The sequence below is a fragment of the Terrapene carolina genome, unplaced genomic scaffold, assembly GCF_002925995.2.
Source record: "Terrapene carolina triunguis isolate 2854851 unplaced genomic scaffold, T_m_triunguis-2.0 Scaffold30974, whole genome shotgun sequence".
Taxonomy (NCBI): domain Eukaryota; kingdom Metazoa; phylum Chordata; order Testudines; family Emydidae; genus Terrapene; species Terrapene triunguis.
This window is the reverse complement of record NW_020695325.1, coordinates 1-8,709: the sequence shown is the minus strand read 5'-3', so window position 1 is coordinate 8,709 and position 8,709 is coordinate 1. Positions and strand designations below refer to the sequence as shown.

General features: G+C 51.6%; 1 long non-coding RNA gene across 4 annotated transcripts; it reads left to right on the top strand.

The window, feature by feature from the left end:
• Positions 1-193: 193 nt before the first annotated feature.
• On the top strand, positions 194-7,012 carry LOC112121168. Of its 4 annotated transcripts, none has more exons than XR_003370473.2 (4): positions 194-1,045; positions 1,357-2,211; positions 3,119-5,550; positions 6,261-7,012. It is a non-coding gene; the product is annotated as an uncharacterized LOC112121168 (long non-coding RNA). The 4 variants fall into 4 exon arrangements; XR_003370470.2 differs by having other exon boundaries at positions 194-1,056; XR_003370471.2 differs by having other exon boundaries at positions 194-1,056; positions 5,472-5,550; positions 6,261-7,009.
• The last annotated feature ends 1,697 nt before the right edge of the window (positions 7,013-8,709 follow it).

Sequence of the window (8,709 nt, the reverse complement as noted above, 5' to 3'; positions counted from 1 at the left end):
TCTGCTGTGCAGAGTGACTGTCGGGTGCCGTTGCAAGGGGTGCTTTTTGGTTGTAATGTTAAAGGTGTAATGGGAAGATGTTTGAGGGAGGAGCCCCGCCGTGAGGGAGAGGCGAAAGGAAGAGCCTATGAGACATTGCCAACTGAGATGGTAACGGATTTGTATTTTCCCCTTGTGCTGGGTTTAGGACCAAGGGAAAAGAAGTCACGCGTCAGAGTCTCAAGCCCCCATGCGATGGAAAGCGAGCCAGAGCGACGAGACCGCGAGCATTGTTGATGCCAGGCAAGAGTCGTCTGTCTGGGATGCGAGCACACGCCACTCTCAGTGAGATAAGTGTCTGGTTTGGTGATTGTTGAGCTCACGGCCCACCTTGCTCCTGCTAGGGACGCCACGTAGGCTGGGGTTGGGTTTGTAAGTAATGGTTCCTGACCAGCTGTGCTTAGGAGAGAGACAAGGTCCCCATTTTCAGGGTCTGCTCATTTCTCTGGCCAGGAGCGGTTTCTCTTCCGCAGCAGAAGGTTGCATCTAGGAGGATGACTCCAGGTGGTGAGTTGCTTGCTTTCCTCCCATGTTTTTCTCTCTCTCTCTTCTCTAGTACGTTGGCCAACACACACCCTCTCTCTCTCTGTCTGTCCTTGCCTTTCCTTGTGCTGTCTCCCTTCAGAAGATATGGGCAAGCGTGCTAGGTGTGCATCCCCAGAGGCCAGGTCTCGGGAGCCATGGAGAAGTAGGAGAGGACGAAAAGCATGCGGGGCAGTGGGTGCTAAAGTGGATCTGTGACTGTCTTTACTGGGTCTCTGTTCATCGTGTGGAGCTGATGTAGATGGGACTGGAGAGGGAGGCAGGGATGAGGGCACGATTTGAAGCACCAATAGAGGTTTGTGTAGTGTTGGCTCATGCTTGGCTTTTGCAGCTGCGCTTCCAGAGGAATTTTCCAGGAGCCCTATCTTGAGGAGAAACTGGGAGAAGTGGACATGAGCAGACTGGTCATCCTTGTCAGCAGACATGAACAGTCCTCAGCTTTCTGACTCCCGCATAACTGGCTGTGAATAAGCGGTCAGTGCTTTCAATTGCTCATCTGTGCTCACTGTAGTATTCTTCACAGGCCGTGTGCTTCCTCGTTGGGTAGGGGGCTCTGTGAGATTACGGCTGGGGAGGGGCCAGAGTCTGCTGTGCAGAGTGATTATTTCGGGTGCCGTTGCAAGGGGTGCGTTTTAGTTGTAGTGCTAAAGGTGTAATGGGGGAGAGGGTTTGGGGTGGAGCACCACCGTGTAGGAGAGGCGAAAAGAATAGCCTACGGGACGCTGCTCACTGAGATAGTAACTTCATTGTTTTTCCTCCTTGTGCAGGGTTTAGTACCGAGGGAAAAGAAATCAAATGTCAGAGTTTACTCCCCTCGTCGGATGGAAAGCGAGCAAGAGCAGTGAGCCTGCGAGCATTGTTGATGCAAGTCAGGAGCCGTCCAGTTGGCAGTGGAGCAGTCGCTACTGTCAGTGAGATAAGTGTCTGGTTTGGTGAGGGCTCTGCGTAGGGCCCCCCTGGCTCCAGGTAGGGACGCCCCGTTAACTGGGGCTGGGTTTGTAAGAAATGGTTCCTGACCAGCTGTGGTTATGAGAGAGACAAGGTCCCCATTTTCAGGGACTGCTCATTTCTCTGGCCAGATATGGTGCGTCCTCGGCAGGGGAAGGTTGCATCCAGGAGGATGAGTCCAGGTGGTGAGTTGCTTGCCTTCCTCCTATGTCTTTCTATCTGTCTCTCTCTCTTCTCTAGTACGTTGGCCAACACACACCCTCTATCTCTCTGTGTCTGTCCTTGCCTTTCCTTGTTCTGCCTCCCTTCGTAGGACACAGGCAGGTGTGCATTCCCAGAGGCCAGGTCTCGGGAGCCATGGAGAAGTTGGAGCGGACAAAAAGCATGCGGGGCAGTGGGCGCTAAAGTGGAGCTGTGACTGTCTGTGTTTACTCGGTCTCTGTTCATCCAGTGTGGCTGATGTAGATGGGACTGGAGAGGGAGACAGGGATGAGGGCACGATTCAACGCACCAGTAGAGCTCTGTGTAGTGATAGTTCTTGCTTGGCTTTATTAGTTTGCGGAGGAATCGTCCAGGAGCCTTAGGTGGACAAGAATATGGCAGAAGTGGACCTGAGCAGCCTGACATCCTTCTAAGGAGACATGAATAGTCCTCATGTTTCTGCCTTCTGCATCTCTGGTTGTGAGTAAGCAGTCAGTGCTTTGAATTCCTCATCTGTGCTCACTGTAGTATTCTTCACAGGCCGTGTGCTTCCTCGTTGGGTACGGGACTCTGTGAGATTACGGCTGGGGAGGGGCCAGAGTCTGCTGTGCAGAGTGATTATTTCGGGTGCTGTTGCAAGGGGTGCTTTTTGGTTGTAATGCTAAAGGTGGAATGGAGAGGGTTGAGGGCGGAGGACTGCCCTGTCACCATTTGCTACACCCACAATTTCCCATTCCTGGGTCTATGGGAAAGGGAGTTGTGACAGATGGGTTGGACTTTGTCAGAGTTTCAATCAGTGTTCCCTCTAATTTTTCCCACTCGTGTGGAAGGAATTTTGTTACGTGCACCAATATGGAGGTGATGTCACACATTACCTCCATATTGGTGCACGTAACAAAATTCATGTGGCGGGTGTGGGGCCGAGGCGTTCGGAGTGTGGGACGGGGCTCAGGGCTGGGGCAGAGTGTTGAGGTGCGGGGGGGTGAGGGCTCCATCTAGGGTGTGGTCTCAGGGCTGGGGATGAGGGGTTTGGAGTCCACGCTGCCCTGGGACTACAGGAATGGGGGGAGAGGACTCCCCGCAGCTCTCTCTCCCCGCAGCAGCACCTGGGCTGGGGGGAGAGGCACCTCTCCCTAATGCGGCAGCTCCAGGGCTGGGGCCACAGGATAGGTGCCTCTTCCCCGGCCGCAGCAGGTCCGGGGCTGGGGGAGAGGCATGTCTCCGCGCCACAGCCCTGAGTGCCTGCACAGTGCTTAATATGCTGCTGCGCAGCTTAGAGGTAACTTAGGTTTCAACTTGTGTGAAATCACTATTTTAATACATTTTTTTTCTAAATTAGCAAAATCTTGTTTTACTTGTGTGTAAATTTTAAAAAGAGATTTCACAGGAGCAACGGCTGTCCACTGCTCCCTTGGTCTAGAGGTAGCCATTCCGGCCAACCAGCAATTCAAGCACCAGTGAAGTCATGTGATCATAAAAATAGACTTGATAATGTTTTATTTTTTAATAATGTATTAAATATGGTAAATGAGAGTCACAATAAAACCCTAGGAAGTGTTAAAAGAAGATATGAAGGTTTCTTGAAAAGTAAAGAATTAAAAGGTATGAAACTCCGTTTCCTGGAGGTAATGGGAAAGGGTGGCCAGTTCAGGGAATCGGAACAGCTGAGCAGACCAATTTGTGAACATCTCTGTGCAGATGTCACTTGTATGTAAACACCCGAATGAAGACTGTGAGTATTTAAAGAGCAGGGTGTATGGGGGGGAGAGGGAAGGTGTCAGAAACTCACTACATCATTTCAGAGAGGGAAGAGCAGCCTTGTCTAGACCTTCCCCGCCCCCCCCCCCTTCCTTTTGCCCCTGTTACTGTACATGGTCAGCTTGCTCCAGCATCATCAACAGCAAAGTAACAGATTCTGCTGGGGAATGTTTTATAACACTACAAGAGCTGGGGGGGGGGCTCTTGCTGTGGCCCCGGTATGATGTTCCAGGCTGTAATCCTGACCAGTGTGGGGCTATGTCACCTGACCTGCAACGGGGGGTGGGGTGGGGTGCCTCACCGTGCTTCTCTGTTATAGCTCTGACTTGGGTAGCTCACAAACAGCCTGTCAGCGTGATGCTCCCCCCCTTCCCCCCCCCAAGTGTCTGTACACGGCTACCACTCTGATCCCAGAGCTTGTCAGCACTCCAGTCACACTTTGGCTTCCATCAGACCTGGGCTACCACATGCAGGGTGACCCCAACACACTCCCTGTCCTGAATTTTACCCCAAAAACGTGTTGTGCACTGTCCAGCCCTCTCCTGGACAGGCCAGATAGATTAGGTCTGTTGTACCTCTAGGAGGTCAATATACAAAAATCTGCCACCTTGTGGATAATTCCATTTACAGTTCACAACACTGGATTAGTTTTGGTTCAAGAATAAAACAAGTTTATTTAACTACATAGAGAGGTTTTAAGTGAACAAAAGTAATAAGGCATTAAAGAAGAAATGGTTACAAGAAAAAATAAAGATAAAATGCTTTCTAACCTTAACAAACTAGGCTTGTGAAGTCCCTTCCCACAGGTTCCAGTAATATTGCTGCCCAAACTCTCAGGCCAGCATCTGCTTCCAGGGTCCAGCAGCTGTTTCTCTGATCATCTTAGGTGAAAGGGAGACGGGGAGGGAGAGAGAACTTGGGTGTTTTTGCCCTTCACTTTTATAGCTCGGTCACCATTTGAAAAACATTTTCCTGAGTGTTCACCTTAGGGAAAGTTCTTTCTTGCTGAGAGCAAGGAGAGATGGAGTTTGGTGGAAGAAGGAGGCTTTGTGCTGTTTCTGTTCATCTGTGTATACTGCTTCTTTCTTCCCCCTCTTGTCCTGTGGAATCTGTTTACAGCTGAAATGCAAACTGAGGCAAACGCACATCCCTTTCTTTAGGACAGGTGTGCTTGACCAGTTCCATCTAATCAGGCTATGTGAATTGGAACTTGTGCTTTTAATACCCTATAGGTGGAATTTCATAACTTTACACAGACTGTTGCTACAGCCATTTCACCAAAATAGTATTGATCACTGAGTTTCAAATGCTACCTCACAAGGCATATTTTGTCCAAAGATTGTTACAATACTGTGTAGGGTGTGAATACAGGGGTGCATTTGGTCACAGTGGGCTGGGAATTATCCATTTGTGGAGGGCTCTCTAACATTACCCTTTCCTGGAAATTGCCAGACAATGAAGGGAAGTGGAGAATTCTTGCTCCAATCCCGAATTGCTGGAAATCCCAGGCTCGCTGGAGCTGGTTTGATTTCCCAGTGGAGTCAGTTTTTCTCCCTGGTGGATTATGATTTTCCCCATTGTAGTTAGTTGCAATTTATCTACTTCCCCACAGCCCCTCACTAGGTTCTCTGGGCGTCATCTCATTGCTTCTCATTTAAGCTGCTGCCCTTTGGGTCTGTATGTTCTGGGGTATTTGCTGTCATGAGTGACTGCGCCGCCTTGGGCAGGTGCTGGGCAAGGTGGGGGTTGTAAATTTCTGATGAACGCTTTGTGTTAAATAAAATTACCCTGTGACAAACAGTGGCATTGGGCTCTTTTCTTAAAGTGTGAAATAGCAACCACGAGTCACTGCCCAAATGCGGGGGAGGGGGATGGATGGACACACATGGCACTGTCCCACCTGCGACACCCCAGCACCTTGCGTCCCCAAATCCTTGTACCTGCCATCACTCATTAACAGTGCCTCCCTCCACTCCTTACAGCAATCCAAGCTGCAGAAAGTTGACGTGCTGGAGATCACGGTGTAGCACATGGAGAGCCTGCAACAGAGCAAGACCCTGGGTAAAGACTCCCTGGCACCCTGTAGTCTCCCATGGGTTGGGGAGGATCCATCTCGGGGGAGGGTCTGTCTGCCCCAATGCAACCCAGAGGGAGGGTCCACACCTCCTATCAGGCTCAGTGGGATGCACTCTCTTGCCCCCCGTGGTCTCGTATGGGTCATATAGGATCTGTCTGCCCCAGGGATGATCCATGCCATGCTGAGGAGAGTTCATGCTGCCTGCCAGGCTCAAGGTGTCACTCCTCCTCCTCTTCATGGGGACTTTGGGGAGATCCTTGTTGCTGTAACGGGATCACAGAGCACGAGTGGTTGGTGGAGTATCTTCGGGGCTATGGGGTCTGGGCCCGAGAGGTGTGAACTCAGAGTCATGGCTTCGGGCTCAAGAGAAAAGGGGCTGAGACTAGAGATGCCCAGAGATGCACTATCACCCTACAGCTCCACTACTGCAGCACCCAAAAGCGTCACTCAGATCCGGGCCTCATTGTGTTGGGTGCTGCATGGAAAATCAGAGAGAAACAGATGTCTGGAGATGGATAGATGAGCGTCTCTGGCATACAGAGGAGGGGTGGAGAGGTGTGTGTGTGGCACATGGAGGACAGATGGTGATGCTGCAGGCTGACAGGTTTGTGGGTTTGGCTGGTGGCTGATTGCCACAGCAGCTCCTGGCTCCCCATTTGCTGTGCTGTTTTTGATGCTGACCCATCTCTTGCAGCCACCACCAAGCAGAGCCTGGCCACAGAGCAGTGCTACAGCAGGTGCATGGACCAGCTGCACACTGTGCTCCTCAGCTGCTCAGGGACGGACAAGCACGTGGGTTCCTGGCTGCTGAACAACCTGCCCCAGATCTCACCCTCTCCTGCACCCAGAGTAGCCTGCTCATCATAGAGACCAAGACCAGCCCCCAGCTGCCCTGGCAGTCACTGACCCGAAGGTGGAGAGCCTGATGTCTGGTGAGGGGAAACAGCCCAGTATCTCCTCTGTAGTGTCAGGACGTACTATTACAAATTGCTCCCTGCCCCAATTTCCTACCAGTTGCAGTTCCTGACATCTACATAGCACGTTTTTGCCAGCCCTGGGTCTAGGAGTAGCGATTTGTGGCAGATGGGGTATGCATTGTCACAGTGTGCTACTTCTGGGAAATCTGTTTGAAATTGGGACACATTAAATGAGTTTTCTAACAATACATTTTTCTAAGTGAGAAAACATTTGTTTTATTGAGATCCAAATTTAATATTGAGATTTCATGGGGTAGGAAACTGTGACAGGGCAGACAGCATCCATCACAAATTGCTACTTTTGGAGCAGGGCTGAGACAACCAAGGAAATCCGACAGCATTCAAGTGATATGATCACAAATAATAGCCTGACATTAAAAAACAAAAAAAACCATGAGTATTAAAACCTGTAATTTACTATTTCACAATAAAAATATAGGTGGTGGTATAATAATGAAACTAATGTTTTTGAAAAGTTAATAAAAGGAATTAAACTATATTTACAGGAAATTGATACAGAATGGTCAATTCAAACAATTAGAAGAGCAAAAAAGACAAAGCCTGAGCCCTCACCTGCTAACCCTAATCCCAAACCCTAACTCCTGTTCCCCAGTACTCTAACCCAACTCCTCCCCCTAACCTTTGACCCTATCCCACACCACAATCCAACCCTAAACCCTGAACCCTCCCTTCACCCTAGGCAACCCAACCCTGACCCCTGCACCCTAACCCTTCAACTAACCCTGATCATTACCCTATTATATCATAACCCCCACCCTGACCATAACCCTAACCCCTTAACTCTAACTCACCTTTGAACCCAAACTCTTACCCAACCTAAAGCTCATCCTAACCCTCGCATTAAACACAACCCTCTAACCCTCAACCCTGCCTCCCAGAACCTACCCCTCCCCTCCCCTAATCTAACTCTCCCCAGGGCTGCCTAGTGGATTCAGGGGGCCTGGGGAAAAGCAATTTCGGGGGCCCCTTCCATAAAAAAAAGTTGCAGTACTATATTCTCGTGGGGGCCCCTGCGAGGCCTGGGGCAAATTGCCCCACTTGCCCCCCCCCGGGCAGCCCTGACTCTCCCTCTCAACCCCTAGCCCTTTCCAAACCTAATCCACACCCTAAACATAACTCCCCCTTACCCTAATCCAACCCCTAGACCCTGACCCTGTAATCCAAACCCTAAACCCTTAAACCCCAATTTCCCCCCTCCATGGGTGGCACCATCCTCTTCCCCGTGGGGGGGCTGAGGTAGGCTAGACAGAAACTTGGGGGGCTGCACCCCCCCGGTACAGGGCCCCACCCATCTCTATGGCTCTGCTCCTCTTAAGTGCCAGCCCTGCCTCCTGCCTCCATTGCCTCCCTCCTGGCCAGGTTGGCGGCTGGAGCCGGCCAGTGGGGGGTGACTGATGCGCTGGCTGTGCCGTGGTATGGGCAGCTGGGGTGCTCCCCTGTCTCCTTCTCCTGCTGCTGCTCTTGGCCCTGGGGATGCGGCTGCCCCTCAGCTTCCCGCCGCCCTTCGACTGCTTGCAGCCCCCAAAAGCCACCCGGGTGGGGGGACCTGGCTCTTGCAGAGCCCTCAGGGAGCATCAACCACGGGCGGCAGGCCCAGGAGCCTGGGGCAGAGTGGGTCTGTTTGGGTTGCTGTGGGGCACCCTGAACCCTCTGCCTGCTCTGGGCAGCGCATAGTTAAGTGAGGACTTCTGTGCTGCTGCTGCCACTGTCATCAGAGCTGGGCGGCCAGAGAGCTAGCCATGTTGGCTAATGAAAAGTGTGTCTCTCCCATGGAGGAGCAGTGACACCCGGCGGCCAGTTGGGGTAATGCACAGAGTGTGTTTCCGTTGCAGCGACAGTGACACCCGGTGGTCAGTCAGGGTAATGCACAGAAGATGTTCCATTGGACCCGCAGTGACACCTAGTGGCCAGTCGGGATGATGCACAGACAGTGGTTCCCTTGGAGCACTGACACCCAGTGGTCAGGCAGGGTATTCCACAGAGTCTGTTTCCCATGGAGCAGCAGTGACACCCAGTGGTCAATCGGGGTAATGCACAGAGCATGTTTCCATTGGCACAGGAATGACACCCGATGGCCAGTCAGGGAAATGCACAGAATGTGTTTCTCTTGGAGCAGCAGTGACACCCGGTGGCCAGTCAGGGAAA